Raw genomic sequence first — 25,397 nt, 5'->3', positions numbered from 1 at the left:
GTATGACATCATATGGTATGGAATATCCCGTTGGTCAGTTGGGGTCAGCTGTTCCAGCCACGTCCCCTCCCAGTTTCTTGTGCACCCGGCAGAGCATGGGGAGCTGAAAAAGTCCTTGACCAATGTGCTACTTAGCAACAACTAAAACATCTCTGTATTATCACCACTGTTTCCAGCACAAATCCAAAACATAGCCCCATACTAGCTACTACGAAGAAAATTAACTCTATCCCAGCTGAAGCTAGGACACCTTATCTTATCCTTATCAGTAACAGAATGGATAAAAGACAAAGCAGCAGAGAAACGAGCAGAAGCTTCTCGGTCACTCCTCAGCATGGCTTCCTCCTGTCAAGCAGTGACTCCCTTTTCCCTCTAGCAGAGCTGGGGGAAGCTTCCTCTTACACATCACAATCTTCAGCTCTGTGACTTGACTACAGGAAGCAAGCCCCTTTTCCTTTCCTTGCCTAGAACTGTCACTCTTCCCAGATGCCTGCTGGTTCATCAGTGTCCTCCAACAGGCAGCTTCGCTACACAAAAATCTCCTGTATTGTCTTCTCCAGCTAACTTGCCGTGTGATACCTTGAAATTACTGCCACACCCTCCGCAAGGAGGAAAGTCCCACAGCCCATTTGCTCCTACACTCCCTCTGGAGTGTTTACATACAGCCACTTATCTTTCCAGAATTCCTTGCTGTAATTGCCTGTCTGGAGTGCATAGCCCCAAATTTCTTTGGTTGGAGGGGAATATAAGCAAGGCATAGCGCAGATCGGAACCTATATTACAAAGGTCACGTTTCTTCTGAGGCAAGGGAATACTCATTCAGTCAGCTCAAAAATACCCTGTGACTGAATAAATTCTGAAGAAACTGAAGAGGAGTTTAGAGGACCAAATCCCAGGCAAGGGAAAACAAGCAGTTGTGATAGTTAATAGACACAAGGACAGCTCATAGGAAAAGAATAATGAGACATGGAGCATGATGTAAAAGAAACAGGCCAGATGGCAGTACAGCTGTGGAGAAACTCAGCTAGCTCTGAAATGAGTCCTCAGTTAACTCAGACTGCCGACTGCAGATCCAAGCCACTGACTGCAAAAAAAGCTCTGGTTGTCTCAAGAAAGTGGCAGTTTGTTAACAATTACCCAATTGAGAGCAAAGTGGAGCAGGTGATGCTAAGTAATCTACTATGGCACGTCTGATGAAGAGCCGTACAAGAATGTCCACAGCCTCTCTTTCTTCCACTTTAGAAAGTAGAGCTATAAATTAAACCTTAAGTAACAGAACAGCTAATAACTTTACTCTGTACAGGGTTATCCAGCTGACATCAGTTCCAGGAAGTCCTTTGCAGTCATACGATGCCTTCATTGATGACTTAGTACGAAAATAGGAAAATGAATCCATAAAGTAGCCTTGTGAAATAGTCTGAATATGTAGTAGTATGGAATTTATGTGACATATTTCATGAACACTTGTAGTCTACCAGTGACAAAGACCACGAAGGAAAAACTTAACACCAGTCTAATCCAATTCTCATCTGAATCAGAACAATTCTTCAGGTACACCAAAGCTTTCATGTTAGATTCCTAGCTCTCATGCTAGATTTTAAAGCAGCTACTAGCTACCTAATATACAGCATGACACTGTTCTTACAATAGTTAAACAGAGCAGCATTTCAGTCTTGGGGCAGTGTGCTGAATGGAAGTCCCAGAAGTCTCTTTTGGGTGACTGGGCTATGAACTATGAACAAGATTCCAAAGGAGTTAAAAATGAGTAGCAGCAATGACCTCAAGTGACTTCACATGCAGGTTCCTAGAAACTGTATATTATTTAACTTGTCACCTGGGATTTAAAGAAATATTCTGCAGCTGATACAAAGATGTCCAGAATATTGTTGTTCCTGCCTATGCTACTAGAGCAGAAAAATAGCTTCAAGCAGAAGAAAGGCAGAAATCAGTGCCAGAATGTTCAGGTATTCAGAGAAATTTTCGGGTACACCATCAAACACTAGCTGAATGGTTTGCCATCAATCTGCAATTCATTGCCACTGTCCCATGCAGTTCTAGTGGTTTTCAATGGATCACGACAAGTATCAGTGCCAATTGCTTATCCTTGAAATATTAATGGCTGGATCAGGCTGTAATTCAGATGGGAGGTCAACTGTCCACCACTGTATGAGCAGTGCTGGCAAAAGCAGAAAAAATACATTGGATTTCCTCACCTGATTAAATCCTCCACTGTGTCTCATCTATTTTTGTTGTCTTTCCTACAGCCTGTTGAAATATCACAGGACATCTATGTGCCCAAAGACCAGATTGCTTTGTTGTTGTACTGCTTCATCATCATGCTCCTTATCCACATAGGAAAGGAACTGCTGTTCTTTTTCATTGGGAAGCATCAGCTGCTTGTTATTGTACTCTGTTACATCTAATTAAAAATCTCTGGAATTATTTGCTTGCTATTAGTTCTTCCTCTCCCATATCAGCCTTCAAATTCCTGACTGTAATCCACACTGTTCAGATGTAAGGACGAAAGGCACCTTGTGAGAAGGATTAGCCATGCAATACAAGCCATTGGTGGTTTTTTCTGGTACTTCACTTTTGGAGAACTCCTCCTGTCCTCCTGATGCCCTATCAGCCCTGTAAAGTATTTCACTGATAATAAACTGTTTCCTTTATAAAAAAATAATTTAACTAATTGAGTATGGTATAAAAAAGGATGAAGCAACTATGTACTGCAATATTTTGTCAGCTTCTTGGGAGCTAAAAACTCTCTTCTCTTCTCCAATGCTATGTGCAGTGTCATCCTAAATATCCCAAGCAAGAGAATTTGACTTTACCGTGGGACGTTTTTCTAGGAAAGAACAGCTATTGCCAGAAACATGTGACATTGTAGATTTCTCTCTCCATACTTCCATGCTTTCTTTTCCAGGTATTATTCTTAAAGTAAACCACCACCAAGGAAAGAGAAGACCATTACTTTTAACAAATAATGGCACAATCTTGTGCTGTGCTCACTTTAGACAGCACTGACCAGTTAGACTCTAGATTAAAGAGATTTCTGTCAGACTCCTTGATTCTAGATGATTGGTAAGCAGAAAAAAAAAAAAGCAGAGAAAGAGAAATTAATAAAAGATCAGGGGAGCAAAGAATAGATGAGGGAAGAAAATACTAGGAAAGATCTGTTTAAAGGAAGACTGAAGGTAAAGCCCTAATGCACTGCTGGGATCAACAGAGCATGGCAGGAGGTTATTCTGGGAACCGAACCAGTTCACTGAGACACTCTTCATTATTTTTACACTGATTAGAGCCAAGTGAAGGGTATAAAAGGGATTACGTGCCATGGTTGCCTACAATAGCTGAGAACAAAACTAAGGAAGTCAGTTCTAGTCTTGTCTTTCTAATTCTGCCTGCACTAGACAAAAGCCGCACTGTGAGCCTAGAAACCATTTAGAAAGAGAATATTCATACCTCTCTCCAGTCATAAATCATACTGCTCATTTTTAGAACTTCTCTATGAGCCTGAGCTTGGCACCACTGTAAACGTATTTAGACTATGCAAGCTTAGACTTTGGCTCAAAACAAGCAAGCAAAAGAAGAAACATATATCAAAACCTCATTCCCCAGTCCCAAACTCAATTTGGTAAATAGAACCAGCCATAAATACTGAAATGTTCTTGACTGGTTCTTTTTTATTAAACTTTATCACCCATGCAAGTCTGGGTTATCAGCTACACACACACACTAATAAGAAGGAAGAACTCTTAAAGCAGCTAGAATGTGAATTAGGAATGGTATGCTTGATTTAGAGTTTGATGCAGAAGAAACAGTTTTTACATCTGCATTACTGGCTGGATGCTTTTGCTTTGCAGCTAGGTTGGCACTCTTCACTTCAGGAAGAAGAAAGTTACTGCCATGCTGCAGTTCCAGTCCACTAATTTGCTGCTGCAAGGTGAAACCTAGATACCCACTGTTCAAGCGTATCATCCCTTTGCACCTTCAGCTGTGTCTGTCACTCGCCCTGTGAGAGTCTGTGGCTTCTAACATCTCTACAACCTTTCTCTCCTTCTGTGACTTTCTGGTCCATCCAGCTGTTCACTGTTTACTAAAATATCTCTCTCCTGGGGATAACTGAGGATAAATATTTCATAATATGCAGATATCTTACAATCCTAGAAGAAAGAGGAATAGTAGACATGGTTTCCTTGACAGACTCTGGTCTCCCCATGCAGACTGGGGAGACCAAACCCAAACAGATTATTTGCTTTATTGAGAGAATAACCCTGATTTCAATAGAGGGCCATAAAGAAGATTGCTAATTTTGTGGAAGATCTGGATCCTGAAAGGACTTTTTACCAGGCGTAAGAAGTAATTCTAGCTGATCTCGAGGACCATGGATGGCAGTGAAAGATCTCTGCCATTAGTTAAAGAGTGAAGAAATATGCTGCCGGTTGTTGGTATGGCCTGTGTCCTTATTTCCATCTTAGTCCTTCTTATGAACATATTGTCACACAAATTTCTTATGAAGCAATGCCACTGATGAGGGTTTGTCTTATCATCTCACTGAAAAATTATGTTCTTACACAGAAACTGCAATCAGAGCTATCCTGTGGAAAGTTTCATACAGTATATGCTTCTCAGTGTAGACAGTAACCACATTATCTACAATTATAAACAGATACCACTTTTTTGCAGTCCAGTCCTATGACTTCTCACTAAGTTGCAGGTGAAACACAACTTATGGTGGAATAAAGGATAGGCGTCTTGTGCTGAGCAGCATGCAGCAGCAAAGGTTCTTAGCTTTTTTCAAGACTACAAACTTTTGGGGACAGAGTAGAGGGAAGACACTGACAAAAGTCTAAATGTTTTGCCATAACAGAAAGCCATATTTGTTTCTGGACAAACACCTGCCTGTTACCGAACAGCTACCTTGGCTGTTATAAGAATTTCTTGTATGGTGAGATGTATGGAGACTACTTCCTTTCTCTTTGCAGGGCAAAAGATCAAGAGGACCTGACCATATTTAAACCAACAGATTTCTGTAAGTGCCTTGGCAACTTAGAGGCAAGAACAATATTAACTGTTTGAAAGCTGAAGTCAGAATATGTGAAAATTGCGCAGAAAACCAACTTAGTCTCTCCAGACAGGTCTTCCTGCAGTCCTTTATCATCATGTCCTAATGCACTGGTGAACTGTGGCAGTTTTATAATTGTTTTAAATCACAGAACACTGTCCAGCCATTTAGACTGAGCTCTGAGATGACTATTTGCACAGGATCCATCCATTAAAGCCTAAACTTAGATGTTGCAATGAACAGCAGTTGCAGAGTTAGGCACAGGTCATTCTACGCCTTCCTATATTCTTTGAATCTTGGGGGCGGAAAGGATCCATTCTGGTCTCTGGCATGATTCAGAGCAGCCAGATCTGCTTAAAATTAGACCCTGCTTCACTGAACCAGTGGCCTTTGTGGAACTGTCTCTTGTCCTACTTCCTTACTCTAAGGGACATCACCTTTGTGGGTGAATAAGGGTTGATTATTTCCCCTCAATAGAGCACTTTTTTTTTTTTTTTTAGGGAACCCTGTTGATTATCCAACTTTTATAGCTGCAGAGTGATGGCAGCTGAAGCAGACCCAAGAGTCAGGTCTTACACATGTTATTAAGGATTCCTTTCAGGACAGGAAACCAGCTTGCTACTCCTCCATTGTTAATTCACTTTCCTGGGCGATGAAATGGGCTAAATGGCAGGTGCTGGCATGTGTAGTGGAAGTGTGTGTAGTAACAGGAAAAGTGGATGAAAGCTGCTATAATAAAGCAAAGAAGAAATTAAAAGAAGGAGCAGAGTCACGTGGACAGGAAAGAATTAAGCAGCAGATTTAGGGTGACAGGCATGATGATGCTATAAGAAAAGAGGAAACAACATCCTGCTCAGCATACACAAGTTATGCATAACCATAAAATACAGATTGAAACAGGCTTCATTAGAATGCCAATGAGGTGAAGCAATCCCTATAGGATATAAGGATAATAAAGCAGGGAAAATAACTGGCGATCATTTAAAAATACTTTTCACCATTTCAAGCGAAATGATTTCATATTTTCCAGCTGCCACTTTTTTGAGAGCTTACTTGGTATAAGGAGAGGCAGGTATCAGTGTACAAAGCCTGTGTAACGGCTAGTTACTATATGCATCTGATACAAAATCAACTTTGGAACCTATTTTTTTATTAGGATGCATTAGAAAAGGGCTTTGCTCAAAATGCCTCCCCGCACTGAGTGGAGTGCAGGACCTTCCGGGTGAGAATCATCTGTTCTGATGTGAAAATTCTGTGCGTTTTCTAAGGATATTGGTAACAGTAAGGTGAGACTTTTCAGCCACAGCTCCGTTTTCCCGGTGAAATGTGAAGACCCGTTTTTTCCTCGTCCCGGGGGCTGGGGGGGGCCGTCGGAGCCGAGACACCCCACCCGTGCAGGCAGTACACCGAAAGCAGATGGGGGAGGCGGAACGACAGCAGGGGCAGCCAGCGGCAGAGACCCTGATTTAATGGCGCGGGCCGCCTGCCCCCCGCAGCCCCGGCCGTTCCCGAGGCGCCGCCGGGGGCGGAGGAGGGGGGCCGCTGCGACGAGGCTGGGCCCGGCCCGGCCCGGCCGACGTGACGGTCGCGGCGCCGCTGGCGACCCCGCTACGTGCGGCCGCGGCCGCCACTTCCTGACCCCGCCGCCCCGCCCCCGGCCTACGTGAGCGGCGGCAGCCGCCCGGCCCGCGCCGCCGCGGGGCAGCTGCCGGCCGGCCCCGGTGGCCCCGCCGCAAGGCGCCCGCTTCTGCCGCCGCCGCGGTTCCTGGGGCTGCCCGCAGGGAGCGAGGGGAGGAGGGGGGCCGCGACACCGGCCGCGGGTGGGGGCGGCGGCGTGGGGCCGGTCCCGGGTGCTCCCCTGCGGCCCTGGGACGAGCAGTTGGACCCCGCGGGAAAAGTCTGGGCCGTGATGCAGAGCTGGGATGCGGTATCCGTACTCAAGGAGGTGGTCGTCGCGCAGGAAGAAATTATGGCCTGCGGAGACTGAGATAATAGAAATGGGATGAGCCCAAATCCATACGTTTAGGGATGAATAATCACAGTTTATGCTATAAAGTGGGACATTGCCAATTTGGATGTGACGGAGAAGGAAGGAACCAGGGGATGAGCTGCCACTGATGCAGCTGTGAAAAAAGGAAATGTGATGTGCGGTATTTCCAGTATGAGAGGCCACAGTGGAAGTGCTTTCAGGAGACCATTGCTGAGATCCTACATGCAGTTCTGGTTCAGCCATGCCATTCTGGTCACTCATGCCAAGAAGAGTTAAAAGGATGGACAACCTGTAAACCTTTGCAAGATGAAGACTGAGAGCAGATACAATCACTGCATAAATACCTTGGGTGACGTAAGCCCAAGAAGGGACAAGAACTATGTAAGCTAAAGGTGAAGTGTTTGCACAAAAGCAGTCAAGGTGTAAGTGGGTCGCAAATATGTTTCAGTTGGAAATCAGGAGGTTTTTTTTTTTTCCTGTGGAGAGTGATAGCCTGCAGCACCCTTTCTGTGGAAGTAGGAGGGGGAAGAATGCTGAATACTTAGGTAGCTAGAGCTCTGTCGGTTCATTACAGAAATGATATATATATTTGCAGTCACAGGGGAACTGGACTTGAGCAGGGTGTCCTTTACGATCTTGTCTTAAATGGGCCAGGAGATACCACAGTAATAAATTATGCAAATGAATACACAAACAGTAATGACATTCCTAATGCACTGATCCGGGGATCTCCAACGGCTACGCAAACATGAATGCCAGATACATATCTATCACTCAGGAAAAAGCTAGGCAGGTATTACTAGCTTCTCGTGGAGCTGGGAAGACTGAAGTATAGAGACGTTGAGTATCTGGCATGAGTCTATTCCAAAGGTTTTATTTTCAGTGACAGCAAAGCTCCGTTGGGCTGAACTAGCAGCACACAGAAGCTCTGGAGTGCAAGCACCCATGTAGAAAGCCTTCCTAGAGCAACAAGTAAGAGGTCTACACCTGCCTGCTTTAAGAACTGTCTGCTGCTTAAGACTGGATGAGGGCCCAGTCAAAATTTCTTGGGAGTGGCCTGGTTGTACTGTAACAGAGTATTCATTGTATCCTGGGGATAATAGAAAATTATCAGAAACAGCTATGTCAATTAAAGCAGCCTTGAAGTGGCTCTGTATTTCACTTGAGGACATCACAATAATGGAAGAGTTCTTCCCCTGAGTGAAAGAACAGTGAGACTGAAAAGTAGGCCATGTAAGTAAGTGGCAGAACTGAAAGAAAACCACAGTAACCCTAAATTCTCTTCTAACCACAGTGAATGCAGGTCTTAATTTACATTCAACCAGCAGCAAATTAAAAAAGCCTATTAGTCTGCATCAGCCCTCATTCACTGGCCCATACTTCCCAGATACTTGTCCATGGTCTCAGAACGCGCCTGTAAATACAGGCAGTCTAGTGAAAAAGCAGACACTTGGCTAAACTTGGCCCAGAAGAAAAAGCTGGCAAAACTCAGTAACAGGCTTTTAAGAATTTATCAAAGGAAAAGTGTTCGTCTACCTGTGTAGGCACATACCTCATACCAAAAGTCAGCTCTCAGAATGCTCATCTGCAGTAAGGAAAAAGATGAAGTCTGTCCCTGCTCTCACATGATCCTTTCCGTTCCACACTCCAACTCTGTGGTCTCGGGCAAAGCTAAGACACTTAGAAATCTTCTCATCTAGAAAGAACATCACTCTCCCGTTATATCTGAGTTCTGGATTGAAAACATTTCAATACATCTGTCTATAATGGGTTCTCTGTTGTCTTCACTTCTCCCCCACAGGTTACTTTTCTGTTCCTTAAATACCCAGCTTCTCCCCTTAAGCATTAGAAGACCCCAGTGGAGCCCCAGCACCTTAACTTTCTAGCACTTCCCCATACCTGCAGCACTCCACGTAGTGGTAAGCTGAACCAGATCTCCTTCTGTGATGCTGGGTAAACCTTAGGAGTTTATCCCAGTTCTTTCATTGACTTGCTACAGGGTTTGTACAAGTGAGTTCCTTTGTGTCAGTTTTCCTCACTGGAAAAATAATAGTTCACTTTAGTCTCATGATATATGTGTGCCTCTTGAATCAGAAAAGGCTGTCAATCTACTGGAGAGAAAAGAATTCCCATGGAATGGCATCTGTTTACATGCAGTTTTGTTACAGGTGAGTTATTGAGCATCTTCGCCTCATAATTTTTGATGCTATCTATTTATGTTTCTACAAACAAATATCCACACTTCAATCATTTACCTGGGAAATGAAATGGAAGAGATGAAAAACATGGCTTTAAGCAACCTGTTTTCTACAGCAGACATCAACATCGCTTTTCTTTGTTAGATTTTTTCCTTTCTGCGAGGCATTCATCATGTTGACAAGGCACATACAGCAGAAAAAATTTCTGGGCTGGAGTCTGTGTCATTGATGTTGAGTCATTTACACCATTGCTAGCAACTGCCAAGTGAAATGGTTGTGCAAACCTCCTCCTTGGGCCTTTATAAATGAAGCCAAATGCAAAGCACTGGAGCATCTTATTTTGTGTACTTTCTCATGTATTTTAGGCTTCACATTTTTCACATACAGTATAATTTCCCCATATTTCTAGGCAGTAGCCATGTTTGCATTTAGGCCTGCATCAAACAATTCCATAAGCTCATGTGAGACCAAAGCTTGTCTTAAAAAGCTAACAATGACAGGTAGGAAAATACATTTATTTGGATTTATGAATGCTAGATAAGGTTATAAAATTGTTGTATCGCAGAAGGGTTAAGGTTATACTGAGTGAGCAATTTGCTACCACAGCTGGTGTCATAAAACTCCCAGAAAAGGGAAGAAAATTTTGAGTCACTGACATTAATAGTCTTCCATTTAAATAAGACTGTCTTAGAAGAAATGTATGGCTGCCCTTGCACCCAGTGGTCTGTAGGAGCTCGGGAGGTGTCGTGGAAAATCCCAGCAAAAAAGAAGGAACAAAGAGCAGGAAGTAGCTTTTGAAAACACGGATATTAAGAGTTCAGGGGACTCAAAGGAGCACACTTCAACTGAGGGAAGTCTTTTGACCGTTGTATTGGGAGAAGGAAAAGGTAACTTGTTCTGGGAGAGCGAGACAGGGTTTGGAGTGTACAGACATGGTCTGTGGCAGACTCCCTCTTGGGAGGGAAAGGGGCAGGAGAGAAAAATATGAAGCTACGCTGATTCTTCATGTCACAAAGGAAGTAAGAGTGTGAAAAAGATGGGGCACGGGAATATGGCTCTTAGGGAGAATATGCAAGAATTCTGAATGTCTGCAATGAAATCTTTCCACAGAAGCTAAAAGGCATGTGTCTTCCTCATCAGTAGAATTGGGTTTTACCCAAGAAATCTGAAAAGTTTTTTGGGTTGCTGTTGTATTTTCAGGAGCTTGCTTTCTTCTGCCTTCCAGTTTCCCTTATGTTCAGTCTCACTGTATTAACATGACTCTTCTAAATTGCCCAGTCTCAGCCAACTTGCAAAGTACTCTCCAAGCAGTGAAACGTTAGGGATAGCTACAGTCATCACAACATGTCTGTTCATAACCACCTACTCTGGCTGCATTTCCCTACAGAAAGCAGAATAAGTGCTGGGCTGTGATAGGAACCCAGACAGCATAGTAAAACGGTAATAGGGAAAGGAGCTTCTTCACATCAATCTCTTTCAGCTGGTGATTTCCTGGTGTGATGAGTGTGCACTGAATCAAAACAGAGGACAGATTAGGAGACTTTCTTCAATATTACCATGGGGCTGGAATGACCATAGCTACACCCTTTAGCAGTAGCAGATTCAGTTTTATCTTCACCTTGTGAAGAAAACTGAGCCCCAGTGCAGCCAGTACCAATGCCTGCGTGACTGAGGAATGCAACTTCGCTTGCAGAGAGCAAGTGGAGTGGGCAGATGGCCCTGCTCTGGCTTTCCTGCGCAAGCCTCAGCCCCAGTGAAGACTCACCAAGCATCATCTCAGGTTTTCAGTGTTGACACACTGGAGACTGGCAGGCAGCTCAGTGCCTTGTTCTCCGACTAGTGGCAACAGGAAGGATGGAGAGGCACTACCTGAAGGAGTGGTTAGCTACTCAGTTTTTATGGACTGGCAGGACTGTACCCTCTGTCAGTGGTCACAGGGATCAAAGCAGCTCAAAACTTTAGGGGAAAGATGGTATCAGAGACTTATACAAATGTCTTGGGCAGAGGGTGGGGGTGGGGAACCAAAAAAAAAAAAAAAAGTGGTGCAGCTGTACTTGGTGGTTCATTGTCTCTAGACTGGGCATTCAGTTTTAAGACAAACCACGGGAACTGAACCACCAAATAAAATTGATCATAAATGAAAATTAAAGCACATTTAATTACAGGTGCAAATTGTGCTTTTTAACTGTTCGGAGTATACAGCTTAGGTTGTATTGATGTCTAAGCATTTCTTGTGTAAGAGCAATAAGGTCCTTAGGTGTCTGAATAAATAAGGTGCATTTTCCAATAACAACAGACACAAAAATTGAAGCCATTGTCTATGTGATCACATAATGTTTTCAGACACATGAGGGCTGTGTTAAGCTATGACTTAAAATAGGCAATAGCTAATTTTTAAGGACCCTGTCTCTTGGTGACATTACTCAGTCCTGAGCCATTGACTCACTCAGACTCTCTTTCTAAACAGAGAGAAGCTTAGGTGCTTTCTCTTTTCAGCTATAAAATGTAAAATTTTTTGTGAAGGCAGAAATTGTGGTTATCTTGCCACATGCTTGAAAATACCTTAAAGGTCTCATGACTTAGCTGAAAGTAGCTGACAGGAAGCACAGGAAAACAGGAGCTCATCAAAAGACATTAAATACTTATTTCTATACGAAATGTGTGTTTATTTGTACAGATTATTCAGCCATGAGGTCTCAGAAGACAAAGCCAAGTAATGCCTCTTCACAAATCAGCAGAGAGCCTGTAGTCTAGTAATAGGGACCTAATCTGAGAGATGAGAAAACAGCCTGATTTAGAGAAGGGACAACTCATGTCTTCCATCTCTTAGATGAGTGTCCTAATCCATAGGCAGTAGGATATTCTATGATGGGAGCTTCTTCTGGAGCCAATCCTATTTTGAATCGAAAGTAAATATGGCATTGGGAAAGGCAGCAAGAGTCTGGCCTTACAGCTAGCTGATGAGAGTGGTCTTCAAGGGTGTCTGAGACTCATGTTTGAACCTCTGGCCTTCTGGCCTCAGGATGTAGTCTTGAACAAGGCTCTCTTGTAAGCCAGGTGAGTACTTTAGCTACCATGCTTAGACTTACCAGATCCATCTGGAACATACCTGTTCTGTCCTGTTAATATTGCAATGGGGAACTTGGTTCATCTGCACCTGCATCATCTTTAATGGTCTGTTTTCCCTCTGACCTAGTTATGGGACCTAAAATTTTGATTGTCTAGGTCAAACTCGGGTGTCTGGAAAGTCTAAGCATGCTGATCTGAAAAAAAGAGAAATCTTTGCTCTCTGGAAAGTTCATGGTTTCATCTGATATGAAATGGAGAAATACCTTCAATCTTCAGAAATTTTAATGGCATGGGAAAATTATTTCTTTACAGTTGTATTGCTGTTGTGGAGAACTGTAATAGAAATGCTAAGAGAATGGTATGAATGGGAATTGGGTGTGGAAGAACTGGAAGAGACACAAGGTTGAAAAAGGACTATAAGAATGTCATGTGTTGATGGCACCTAGATTAGCAGGTCATCAGGGCCCTGGCACACATATGTGTGCAACTTCTCAGAATACCCATGTTGAGAGACAAAGGACAGTAAATCCTGATTACTCACAGAGGTGGGACAGGATAGACAGACTGATCACTATCAGCTCCAAAAGAATACAAAAAGGCATATGCAAAACCAGCACATGGTCACCAACCTGCAAAGGATAGAGAGATACAGATGTGAGGAGGACTCAGTAGCTGATGTCCTTGTCCTCTGCATCATTGCAAGCAATCCTGACCAGACTGCCTGAACACGTTTTGGTGCCTGTGTGCTGGACAGACTGCTGGAACTCCTGCACACACACAGCCAGCACCTGACTGCTCAGCAGGTTGCCTGGATGCACACATCCTGGTGCTTGTACATGGCTGTGGGAGTGCATATGTGAATGAATGACATCTGGTTTGTTTCAGTTTTGATCTTACAATAAAATCAACTTCCCCTCCTATAGGGTCTAGCATTGAGATTTGCTGCACTGTCAATACAGTGTTGCAAAATTTCCTACACTGAGTATTCCTGAAAATTTAGACCATATGGCTTTATGGTCTTAAGCGATCACCAGAATTTATTTTTTGTGTGTTTATTTGAGTTCACAAAGTGATTTATATTTAAGTAGTTTAAAAGGGAAAGTTAGATCATTAGTTTCATTTACAGCCACTGGTTTAGACAAGTGTTAAGCAATCCCCATGGGCGATGCCGAGTACTGTAGCTATCCAATCAGATAATAAGAATGAATGCAAATTGAGTCATTGCGCCTACATGATTTTAATAAAGCAGAGAAAGATCTTTGGCCACCAAGATGCTGCAGAATACAGTTTGCTGAGCAAATAGAGAGACTTGTTGACTACAAAACAAAACTGAGGGTGCATCATTGTGGCTTAAATTAATGCCAGAGACTCTCTTACTCAAGTATGGATCATCAGTGTGGGTTTTTCATTCTGGACATTGGAGTGAGTGTTGAAGGCAATGCTTACCAAGTGAAAAAACAGATTTATGATTTTTATTAGCATTGCATAGGAGATCAATGTATTAGCAGGAGAACAAAGAGCCTGATCTCACTCTTGCATGAAAAGGGATAAAGTTTTTTATATATATGTTTGTGTATCCATATATACACACCCCTATGTATAGGCATCAACAAATACAGCTTTTACTCATTAGAGTTACAAAGATGCCAGTAAGCATAATCATGACTCATCACATACCTCTCAGCCAGTGTTTGAAAGGATATTAGCAGGGCAATGAGTAAGTGATGAATCTGAACAATCTAGAATCTGTGGTCTTTTTAATCTTCATAACATATGGTTGGTTATTATACTATAGCCTTCTTCTGACCTTAAAATTAGGTTTAAAAAGAGAACTGACTTACGTAATCTCAACCTTTCTATTTACACCCTGTCATAACTGCTGGATGCCAGGTTTGTTAAAGTGGGTAGTACAGAGGCCTCAGAACTACAGTACCTGAGCTTGGATTTTGCTTATCCCACTGGCTCCTTTATTTGTCCACAGACAAGTCATCTAATAGACCAAAGTTTCAAAACCATCAGCCTAACACTGGTATTGCACTGTCATTAGTGCTTAGATACCCCTTTGTGACCTGTGATACAAAATCACAAGCTCAAATTCAGCTTTGCCTAAGCATACCTCTAATACTCGCAGAGAGCTCATTCTTCTGCTGCAGGAGAGCTTGGTGGCATTATTCAGCGGCAAGCTCTCGTGTCACAGAGTGTATGTATAAGGCAGAGAATGTGTATCTGGATGAAGATCAGAAAATCTAAAATTAGCCATCACCATTAAAGTAGTTATTTTGCTGAGACACTTTTATCAGATGCCACTGTTAATGGCACCCCTACCTGGATGGCAAGACCTTCCTGGAGGAAATATAGTCTTCCGGGCAACTTCAAAAGTCTGCAGGCCGATCTGTGCCTTAGATGCTGCTGCCCTGCATCAGCTCTTACACCAGACCAAAATGACTCAGCACCCCCTGTTGCTTTAGAACAGTGAACCCAAACCTTGTGTGGAGTCCAGAGGTGGTATTTTTTTCTGCAGTTGCCTCACAGCAGCAGCCAATGGTGAAAACTGGCTGCAGTGTAAGACAGCCAGCTAACAGGCAGGACTCTGAGACTTCACTCCTTTAAAGTACCACTGACCCCTTCTATAAACCCTCATCAAGTCTTTTAAGTGCGGTATTCAGGTCTGTTAGTTTCTAAAACAGATCCTGATTCAAAGCTCATTTATCTCAAAATACAGTAAAATATCAGTATGTTTTGGATTCACTACAATTTTTTTAAACAAAACCAAAAGATAAAGTCATTTCAACTATAGCCTTCAGGCATATATTTGTGTGCATGAAATGTGTATATGGGCTAAAAAATTGAGCTCTTGTATGCAAAATTCAAAATAAAATGTTCTTTCAGCAATGTTTTTTCACTTTTATCATAACTTTCTGGCTTTCAGGAAACTATTTCTTCCTATTTCCATTTCAAAAAGTAACTCACATTAGAAAACATATAAAAGGAAGAAAATGCAAAATAATTGGCATATTTCAACCAGCTCGTCTAAGAACACTTCAGATTTTATTTGGGTATTTCCTGTCTCAAAATCTCTTCTGACATCATCATGCAGAGATAAGTAATCTGCTGAGAGTACCCTCTGCTCCAAGGTCCCCTCTGGGCTATGGAAAACTCGTTTAGGAACACCACATTGGCTTTTCTCCCAGATCCAGCATACAGGGAAGATCAGGAGCACAGCTGGTAGGCGCTAAGCCCTGGCTAGTCTCTGCTTCACAGGACCTTAAGAGGCACAGTGCAAATTACACTAGCCCTGGGGAGGCTCCAGCTCATAGTAAGAGTTGTTGCGGCCCCTGCAGGACTGCAGGGTATGAGTCCAAAGGTAACTTCAGATAATTTTGCTTCCCCGCCTGCAATCATAGAATCATTAAGGTTGGAAAAGACCTCTAAGATCATCAAGTCCAACCATTCCCCTCCTGCCTGAAGTGCAGGAACTGGGTAACTGAGCATAAGGTCTGTTATGTCCCTTTTCAGCACTAGGCTATAAAAGCCCAGTTTCTTTAATTATTTTTTCACTGTGAAAGCTGGATGTTCAAATCAAAACCAGTACTGCTGGCTTTTAAAGATTTTATTGTAAATCACAGCCGCTAGTCATGTGAGTACATGATTACACAATAAACACTTTCAAATTTCCAGCTTTTATAATTATGAAAACTCCAGAAAAAGACTTGGAGCCCAGAATCCAGATGACAATTTAAAGAGCTCTAATGCTCTTATTTGCTTCAAAAGAAAATTCTTATGAGATTTAAGCCAGTTGCTTTGAAATCTGAGACATGATTTCTGAATATTTGGGTTTAGCAAAGGAGGGGAAAGTATTGATTCAGTAGCACTAAAAATGCTGTGGGTGAAGACCTGAATACAGTTTTAGTGCATACACTGTTTTTCAAGAAACATTCTGCATACAGGAGAGGAAGAAGAAACAAATATTAGTGCAGTGACTTTTATGTAGCTGCCCTTTTTTAAACTGAATTCTGTGGAACATGTTATAACAATAGCAGTTCTTACTGCAAAAGTTGCAGTTGTCTCAGGGGGGCACTAAATCTGAAATGCTATCTTTGTATGAGAGTTTGTCAAAGTCTATTATTTTCTTTCATTTTAATAGATATTCTTTATGGCTCAGTTTTTGCTCAGGTTTTGCTTCCTACTACTTCTGCAGCACTGCAGAGCATCAGGATCATAACAGAGAGGAGCTCACTTCCATATGAAATAAGGTGGTTCAATACCTCTTGAGTCATAGTTGACCAAAAATATCCAGTTTCCTTTCTGTGGGTATGTTCACGAACTGCACCCTCAGCACATAGCTTCTAAAACTTATGTTCTTTACCTCAACTTGCTTCGAAACCCCGGGTAAGGAACATCTCTTGACATCATGGAAGTGCTCATTGGGCTGTGGTTTTTGACAAAGATGAAACCGGAGAAATTTGAAAAATGTTGCCAAACAGTCTGTTGCTACCAAAGATACACGCTGGGATTAAAGCTGTTGTTTTCTTTCTAGCTCTGTGTTATACTTTGAAATACAGGTTTGGTTCTTTTCTTAGTGATAACTGATCAGACAGGCTGAAACAGTGACAGTGCTGGGTAAGAGGACTGGATAGTTTGGAACAATTTCAGCAGATGCTGAAGAGCCAAATGGTAAAATACTGCAGTTAAGACATATACTTTTGGAGGGAAATCTTAAGAGAACAAAGCCTGAAAGAGTGAGTGCTCTCTCTGGTTTCACAGTTCTCTGTGACCATCATAAAAATGCTGTGCTGCAGAGACCATTTACACATGGAATATCTGGTGTTGATAATTTCCTTTTTTTGCCAGGCAACTGGATCAAATAATCAGTTAGTAATAAGCAGAAGTAAATCTCACATGAGTATCTAACCAGAAATTTCTGAGGACTAGAAGTACAGTCATAGAGGACAGTACCTTCCCAGGTTTACAGCTTTCTACCTTATATATATATATTTACTGGCTATATCATCAGCTAATATGTCCCAAGAAATAGAGACAGTCTGGGAGTTGACACAGTAACAGACTGTCTTTGATTTTGCTACATTTTTTTTTCTGGCATGTACCTTTCAAATGTAGAGGTACCTGCTACACTTTGCAAGGACAGAAATTTGCCTACTTACTTTGCTGCTTTCAATTGCTGCCAGCCACTAATGTAATAATTAGATGAAGACAAACATTTTCTAATAAAAAACCTCTCCTTTCTGACAAGAATGGCATTTTCTCCAAACATTCTTTGGTTTGAATCCTTTTAAACATTTCCAGTATTCCAAAACCAAAAATCCTTGAACTGCAAACAGAACAAATGAAAATTTCAAAAAGAACCTTTGGAACAAATGTGCATTTTTCTTTTCAAGAAAGTATTTCTACCTTGGTCTAAGAATAACCACAATAGCTTTTGAAATTCCAGGATCACCTCCTTCCTCTTATGCCAAAGCATGGAGCAGGGAATGGGTGGGACACCATCTCCCACATAATTAATATTTCTTTTCCAGTGACTAAAGAATGCAGGGCTGAAGCCTCCTGTAATGTCCAAAAAAAGGAGCTGATAACTACTTTGAGCACTGCCCAACTGAGGAACTCCTGGTCCTTGACGAAGAGCACTTACATAATCCTCTTGGTACTACCTCAGTTCTTCTAGCCCTTGACCTTTGGTCATCCCTTCAGCAACTTCAGCTCTGTTCTCTTCCTCACTGGTTGACTCCAGTGAAGTTCATCTGGGAGGCCTATGAAGCCTGGACTTTATGCAATGAATGCATTTGCCAGCATCTGTTTTGGGGGCTGAGCATTGGCAGCCACAAGCGATTTCAAGTCAAGTCACAGTGCAGTGGCTCTGTCTCTGTTTAGCATTCACCCTGTTGGCCTATGTAGCATAGAAGGCGAAGCTTAGTTTGGCCATTTACACTTAACCAGCACAGTAGCATCTTATACAGTACCTCTGCACTTTCAGGGACACCAGGAGATACAAGTTGGTGGTTTATGTGGTACAATGCGCACAGTACATACAGGAAGTGACACTGCTGAAGATATCACTACAGGAGCATTGTTCTGATGGACTACCATCATATACATTTTTATAAACCATAAACAAAGATGCTTTATCGTTTACTGATATTTCTCTTTGGTCAAGATTAACAACTGTGTTAGGATCAGGGCCTAGGAATCTGCATGTTTCTCGGCCAGGGAGAAAATCTGCTTACATACAAGTGAAACCATCTGCTTTTTGTGACATTCAAGTGCAAGCTCCAGTTTGTAGTTTGCATAGTTGAAGTTACGCAAGTTGCTAACCCAGCCTTGCTGTGTCGCTCTGTGATATTTACTTTGCTCATCATGTTCTTTCAAGTCAGAATGGGGAACAGTGCAAATACTGCAGCAAAAGGAAATAACATGAGGAAAACTGTCTAGGTTTCTGAAGGAACCCACTGTAGTATTAGGGAAACACTGGGAGGATAATGACTTTTCTGTCCTTTGCTGTGATTAAGCGCATAAACACTCTGGGTTTAAGGGCACATTGGTAACTCAGATGTTCTGGTATTTGAAGCAGTAGGATATATGACAGTTTAAATCCAGATAGCCAGGGATTAGTATCAAGGCTTATTTTAATACAGAAGCCACAGAGGATTAAAGGAAATACTCGCTTTTCTCCTCATACAGAGAGGGTGAAAATAACTCCTGGAGAGCTGATTTATGCATCATTTAAGTCCTGTTCTTGGTGCTGCTAAATAGAGCACTATGATGTCTCTCTGCATAAAAGTAACCTTAACCCGCAGGAGTACCCCAAGGTGTTTATTTGGCCCCTGTCAAGACATGTAAGAGAACTGAAAGTGTTTCTAAGGGCAGATTTTATAGCACTAGCAAGAACTTGATTAAATTCTCCAAGAATTCTCCAAGGGTTTTTGGCAAAACCCTCAATCCAAATATTTTTTTAAAATATTCCTTGAACTCTGGTACTGTGTTTCATAAAAGGTATTTGTATTATTTAAATGTCTTCCACATGACTATTTATAAATCTTGCTTCTAATCTAACCCTTTTAATCAAGCTGTCTCTATTTTAAATTAAACCTCTACATTAGGATTATACACTTTATGGCTGATTTATATCCTATATCACTGGCTTTCTACAGTCCTCCAGAATATGACCCAGACTGCAGGAGAGCGGCACGCTGGAGTTTTTGCTGGAGCCTGTACAACAGCAGATGTACAGCTGGACGCACTGGATGCACACAGGTTAAACCCCCAGTACAGTCAATAGCACTGTTCCCCTGTTGTTATTAGCAAAACAAAATCTCTGTCTCAGAGACTTTAAATTCAGCTATATCAATTATGATCCTTTAGTCTGACTTCTTCCAAAGGACTGACCAAATAAAGTAACCTAGAAATTGCTATTTAAAGCCCATAGCTCTCCTTTGAAAAGTTGTCAGACTTCTAAGAAGGCATCGTCTCTTGACATAGAGACTGAACAACAGGGAATTAAGTAGACCCAATACCCAACTCTCCTTCACTGTTAAAAACATACATCTACAGCCTGAATTGTAGCAAGACCTTCAGATACCTGTAACAGTCTAGATCTCTCACTTCTAATTTTTTTGAGTCTTCCCCCCTGCCTTACTGTGGGGTTTATTGCCAGTCTATTGCCTACAGAAAGGCAGGCTCCTCTTATTTTTTCTTACCCCTTAAGGGAAATTTTATTTTGACCAGCAATTGTGACACTGAATAAACGCACAGAATCTAGGAGCTCTGGATGGCTGTGTCTCCTGGAACTCTGTGGGAGCAGAAAGAATACATTCATGACTACGAGAGGCAATGCCTGGCATTCAAGCTACCTTTCCAGTAACCACTGTCCTCTGCTTCTGTTGGTCCAGAAAACCCAGGGTCTGTAGCGAAGCAAGCAGGAAGATACCATGCATGTTCAATCCCCAACCTTTTGTATCAGCACAGAAAACAGTCATAGACTAGTTTCTAACAGAGACAAGAAAGCAGTATCAGTGCATTGCTGTGGGTCTGAGGGACATATAAATACCACACCTAGGTATTCATTGAGGAATTTTAATGAATTAGCTGAAAATATGACATCCCACTGCTTTAGTTCAAACAATGCAGCTGTGTGTTTATGTGCATACTCTGTACCGGTCTGGGGGAAACTTCACCAAGATAAGCAAGGTTTAAAGGGACACACAGTTAAACTGGTGCAACACCATCCTTCTAAAGAAACTGATACATTTCCTCTGTTTTTGAGACCCCACTGCCTTGTCTGCATCATCATTTACACCTACAAGAAAAGGCTACTTTACCAAATCAGCAGAGGCGATACTTCTTATTAAATCAAAAGTTACCAAGGTAACTTTGCAAAACCAATGCTAATCTACTAATGCCTTAATGCCTTTCCTGGTAGGTTTCTTATTTTTAAAGCAACCCAGGAAACAGCAGGGACTATGGGTCAGTATGATTGATCTCCATAAGCCTCTGAGTATGGGGGTAATTGCTTATTTGACATGTTTCTGTTTTCATCCAGGTTTCTTAGCTAAGCAAATTCTTCTGTGTAAATAATCTCGTCAGATGACACAGGGCCAAATACTGTCCAGCCTGTACTCTGTATGCAAGTTGCCAGCAGTTCTAGGACACTGTATCTGTAGATCCCAGTGGAATGAAATCCTGTCTGAGAGTCCACATGACTACTACCATCTGACTAAGCACAGTGAAGGACCTTGCTGCCTCCTCCAGTATAACACCACTGGAGTGACTCTGGGAGGCTAGGGACTCTGGTGTCCTGCCTACCAGTACAGTTGACTCCTACCCAGCTCAGTAAGCTACAGCCTTTCAAAGGCTGTCAGCCTGAAAGAGAGAGAGAGCACTCAGAGGATGCAGTATTTTGTGGATTCACCCCTGAAACATGGCAGGGATTGGGTTCCAGCTGTAACACACGCATATAATACACAGGCTCTGCAATTGCTCTGCAATTCATTCTCATGGGAAGTGTCAAGCTAAGGAAAACAGAAGGCAGGAAGGGGTGAAAATGGATTGAAGGTCTATTTCATTCCTTCTGCCAGATCCCCTGCCAAACATACTATGCCAGAAAGGTGTAATTCCTGTTCTTTACTCCTTCAAGTTCTCCCATCTGTGGCACAGGCTGCATGGAGTATATGCTCCACAGATAGCTAGCCAGCTGTAAATAAGCAGAGGTTGTATTTATCTAAGAACTCCCCTTCTGAAGTAACCCCAATGGCCTGTCCACAATAGAGTGCAATTTTTGCCTTGCTGTCTCTCTTTATCCTCCAGAACAGGGAGTCTAGCACACCTGTATGTTTTGACATAAAGAGAGGCCACAATGCACTCGCAGACACGTGAGAGGAGCTAGGATATGTCACAGTTCATTTGGTTGTCAACTCTATTCTGATACCTATGGGAAACATTATCCCTTGCTTTGTAAGAATAAGCTTATTTGCTCAAGCTTTTTATATGAGGGATGACTCTAATGCTGTCTGCTTTAGTTATTCTGCAAGGCAGGAAATCTGCAGTCTCTCACTGAAATTATAGCAAGTCCCATATTTGCTGTGTATATGTTATGTAAGAGTTACTATTCTGGGCTGTGCTAAATTTAAGAGAGAAATCTATCAGGGACTCCTACCAGAAACTTGAGCATTTAAATGTTCAGAAGGATCTCCTGCTTTGATTAGGCAGATTGTGAGCAGAAAAGCAGAGTTTAGAAGCTTAATTTAATTCCCAGATCAAGTCAAAAGAGAAAATTGTAAAGCCTCAGAGAAATTGTCAATGATACTGTCATTAAATATACTCCCAGCCTAAAATTTCAGTTACAGTGACAGACAACATTTATAAAGGGGCATATCCTAAGGCTCTTCACCAATAAATTAAATTCCTCACCTAGACTGACTGGTGGGATGACTGGTACATAAGTGATATAAAACCATGGATGGCCTATGCTCAAGCCTTGTAGGCTTACTGGAAATTTGTAGAAATAAGCTTTACTCACATCTTAATGTACATGGCTTGGGTGGGGTTCACATAGGGACCTTGTACTGCTTTACCTCCTGAAAGTGATTTTTAACTACTTGTAAGTGGTTAAAAGTGTGAAGTGAATGCAACAGAATATGTGTTAGATACATAAAATCACAGAATCATAGAATGTGCTGAGTTGGAAGGGACCCACAAGGATCATCAAGTCCAACTCCTGTCCCTGATAAAACAGCATCCTCCAGATAGATATAATACTTGTCCCACTTCCTGGTAACAACTAGTTCACTTGTCCTGTATTAAATGTCATACTTGTCTCAGGAACTAATTTATTGATTCAGTAATTAGGGAGAGCAGTGGATGTTGTCTATCTTGACTTTAGTAAAGCATTCAACACTGTCTCCCATAGCATCCTCCCAGGCAAGCTAAGGAAGTGTGGGTTGGATGAGTGGGAAGAGAGGTGGACAGAGAACTGGCTCAAGAACTCAGAGGGTCGTGATCAATGGAGCAGAGTCTGGATAGAGGCCTGTCACCAGTGGTGTTCCCCAGGGGTCTGTGCTGGGTCCAGTCCTGTTCAACATATTCATCAATGACATGGATGATGGGATGGAGTGTAACCTCAGCAAGTTCACTGACGATACCAAGCTGGGAGGAGTGGCTGATAAGCCAGAAGGCTGTGCTGCCATCCAACGAGACCTGGACAGGCTAGAGAGCTGGGCCGAGGGGACCTGATGAAACTCAACAAGAGCAAGTGCAAGGTCCTGCACCTGAGAGGAGCAACCCCATGCACCAGTACAGGCTGGGGGCTGAACTACTGGAAAGCGGCTCTGTTGAGAAGGACCTGGGAGTACTGGTGGACAACAAGCTGACCATGAGCCAGCAATGTGCCCTTGTGGCCAAGAAGGCCAGTGGTATCCTGGGGTGTGTTAAAATGAGTGTGGCCAGCAGATCAAGCGAGGTTATCCTCCCCCTCTTCTTTGCCCTAGTGAGACCACATCTGGAGTACTGTGTCCAGTTTTGGGCCCCCCAGTTTAAGAAGGACAGGGAACTGCTTCAGCAAGTCCAGCGGAGAGCTACCAAGATGATCAGGGGACTGGAACATCTCCCTTATGAGGAAAGGCTGAGAGACTTGGGTTTGTTCATCCTGGAGAAGACTGAGGGGGGATCTCATCAATGCCTATAAATATCTAAAGGGTGGGTGTCAGGACAGTGGGACTGGGCTCTTTTCAGTAGTGCCCAACAACAACAGGACGAGGGGCAATGGGCTCAAGTTGGAACACAGGAAGTTCCAATTAAACATGAGAAAAAACTTCTTTCCTGTGAGGGTGCCAGAGCAGTGGAACAGGCTGCCCAGGGAGGCTGTGGAGTCTACTTCTCTAGAGACATTCAAAACCAGCCTGGACACATTCCTGTGCCCCCTGTGCTAGGTGTGCCTGCTCAAGCAGGGGGGTTGGATAAGATGATCTCCAGAGGTCCCTTCCAACCCCTGCCATTCTGTGATTCATAGTTTTAGCATGGCCCTTCTGCCTATGGTTTTCAAGCCCTACTACTGTCCTATAGTGAGCACTGTGTGAGGTTACTCTGTTTGGCCACTTTATATGCAGCTCATAATGGAGTTATCATGTGCCATCCAAAGGACTTCTGTCTCATCCAAAGGCCTCAGCTATCATTGTGCTTGTTACAGGGACTTTTACTGTGCTTATTCTCCTTTTTCTCTGCCATTTACTTACACTTGGATTCCTAGTCATCAGCCTTGCAAGCATTTACTTATTACTTCATAAACTGTTAAATGCCTACTTAAGCTAGCTGTGACCCATCTAATATATGCAATATATTGTTTGATGCTTTCACCCTAACAGCATTTTACAATAATTTAACAACAATAATTTGATAAATACTTAATTTATCAGTGCTAAGAAAATTAAGAAAAAAATGAGCTGAACACTTAGAGCTACATTTTCAAATGTTTACACGCATCTAAATGCACAGCATAAAGCTGTAGATATCTAGATGTTTTGATTAATGTTTGTAACACTGTGAATACCGAGTATCTCTGAAAACTATTCATTCAATGATATAGGACAGCGGATTGCAAAAAGGCCTAAATAACACTTTTTAGAAAGCTTTAGCAAGAGTGTAGATAACGTGAGACTCTCCAAGGGATGATGCTGTGACAAACAGGTCAATACCTGAAACCATGACTGATCTCACTTTGCTGTCTACGCTACTCCAGGCCAATCTCATTCATTCAAATCCAGCTCCACAGGCTATGTAAGCCCTCAGAAGGTGCAGGAGCTTTCTCTCCAGAGTTACCTGAGCTGCTCTGTGCCTGCTGTCTGTCGAGCCTGGCAGAGCTGGAGGCCCATTCAAAACAGCATAAATCAGCTTTCTCCACCAGCCTCAGGGTGACACTATCAACCACTACCACCATTTGAGGAATGATGGTTCTGGTTAACAGATTATTTTACCCAAATACTTGCTTGCAGTTCAGCGTTTTACCAGAAAACACATTATCACAGGCCAGGCTCTTGGTGAAAAAAGGTGCCTGAGGATTTTTGATCTTGGTGGAATGCTGGCAGTTATATTTTCAGTCATTTGCATTTAGAAGGACTTAGGTATAGGCTCACCCTGAACAGTAATAACATGTATTTATTACCACACTATTTTACCTGTTCAGCAACCGATGTGTTGTAGTGTGAGAAGCAGTCCTTTGCTGCTGATGTGGTTTCCACTGAGAACGTGCCTTCCAATACTCTAGGAAGAGCTGGGGCTCGTTGAGGCTCCCAAAAATCCTGACGCTGGGATGGCAGCTCTCCACACTGCTGCGGCTCTCCACCCAGGCACACACACCCAGGGCAGGGAGGCATTGCAGGGGTGCTGCTGAAGCTGTTGGACACTTGCTTGCTGCGCACAGAAACAGGTGGCCCTACAACACTTTGAAAAGCTTTTATTTCCCTTTATAACAAGAATGTGGCGCCGCGTCCCTCCTGCTTGGCTCCTGTCACCAGTGCTTAGAGGCCACAAGATGGCGCCGTGCCGGGCACGCGGCTCCCAACATGGCCGCCAC

This window comes from Phalacrocorax carbo, chromosome 3 (genome assembly GCF_963921805.1).
Source record: "Phalacrocorax carbo chromosome 3, bPhaCar2.1, whole genome shotgun sequence".
NCBI classification, from domain to species: Eukaryota; Metazoa; Chordata; class Aves; order Suliformes; family Phalacrocoracidae; genus Phalacrocorax; species Phalacrocorax carbo.
The sequence above is the reverse complement of the archived record's forward strand: the minus strand, read 5'-3'. Positions refer to the sequence as shown.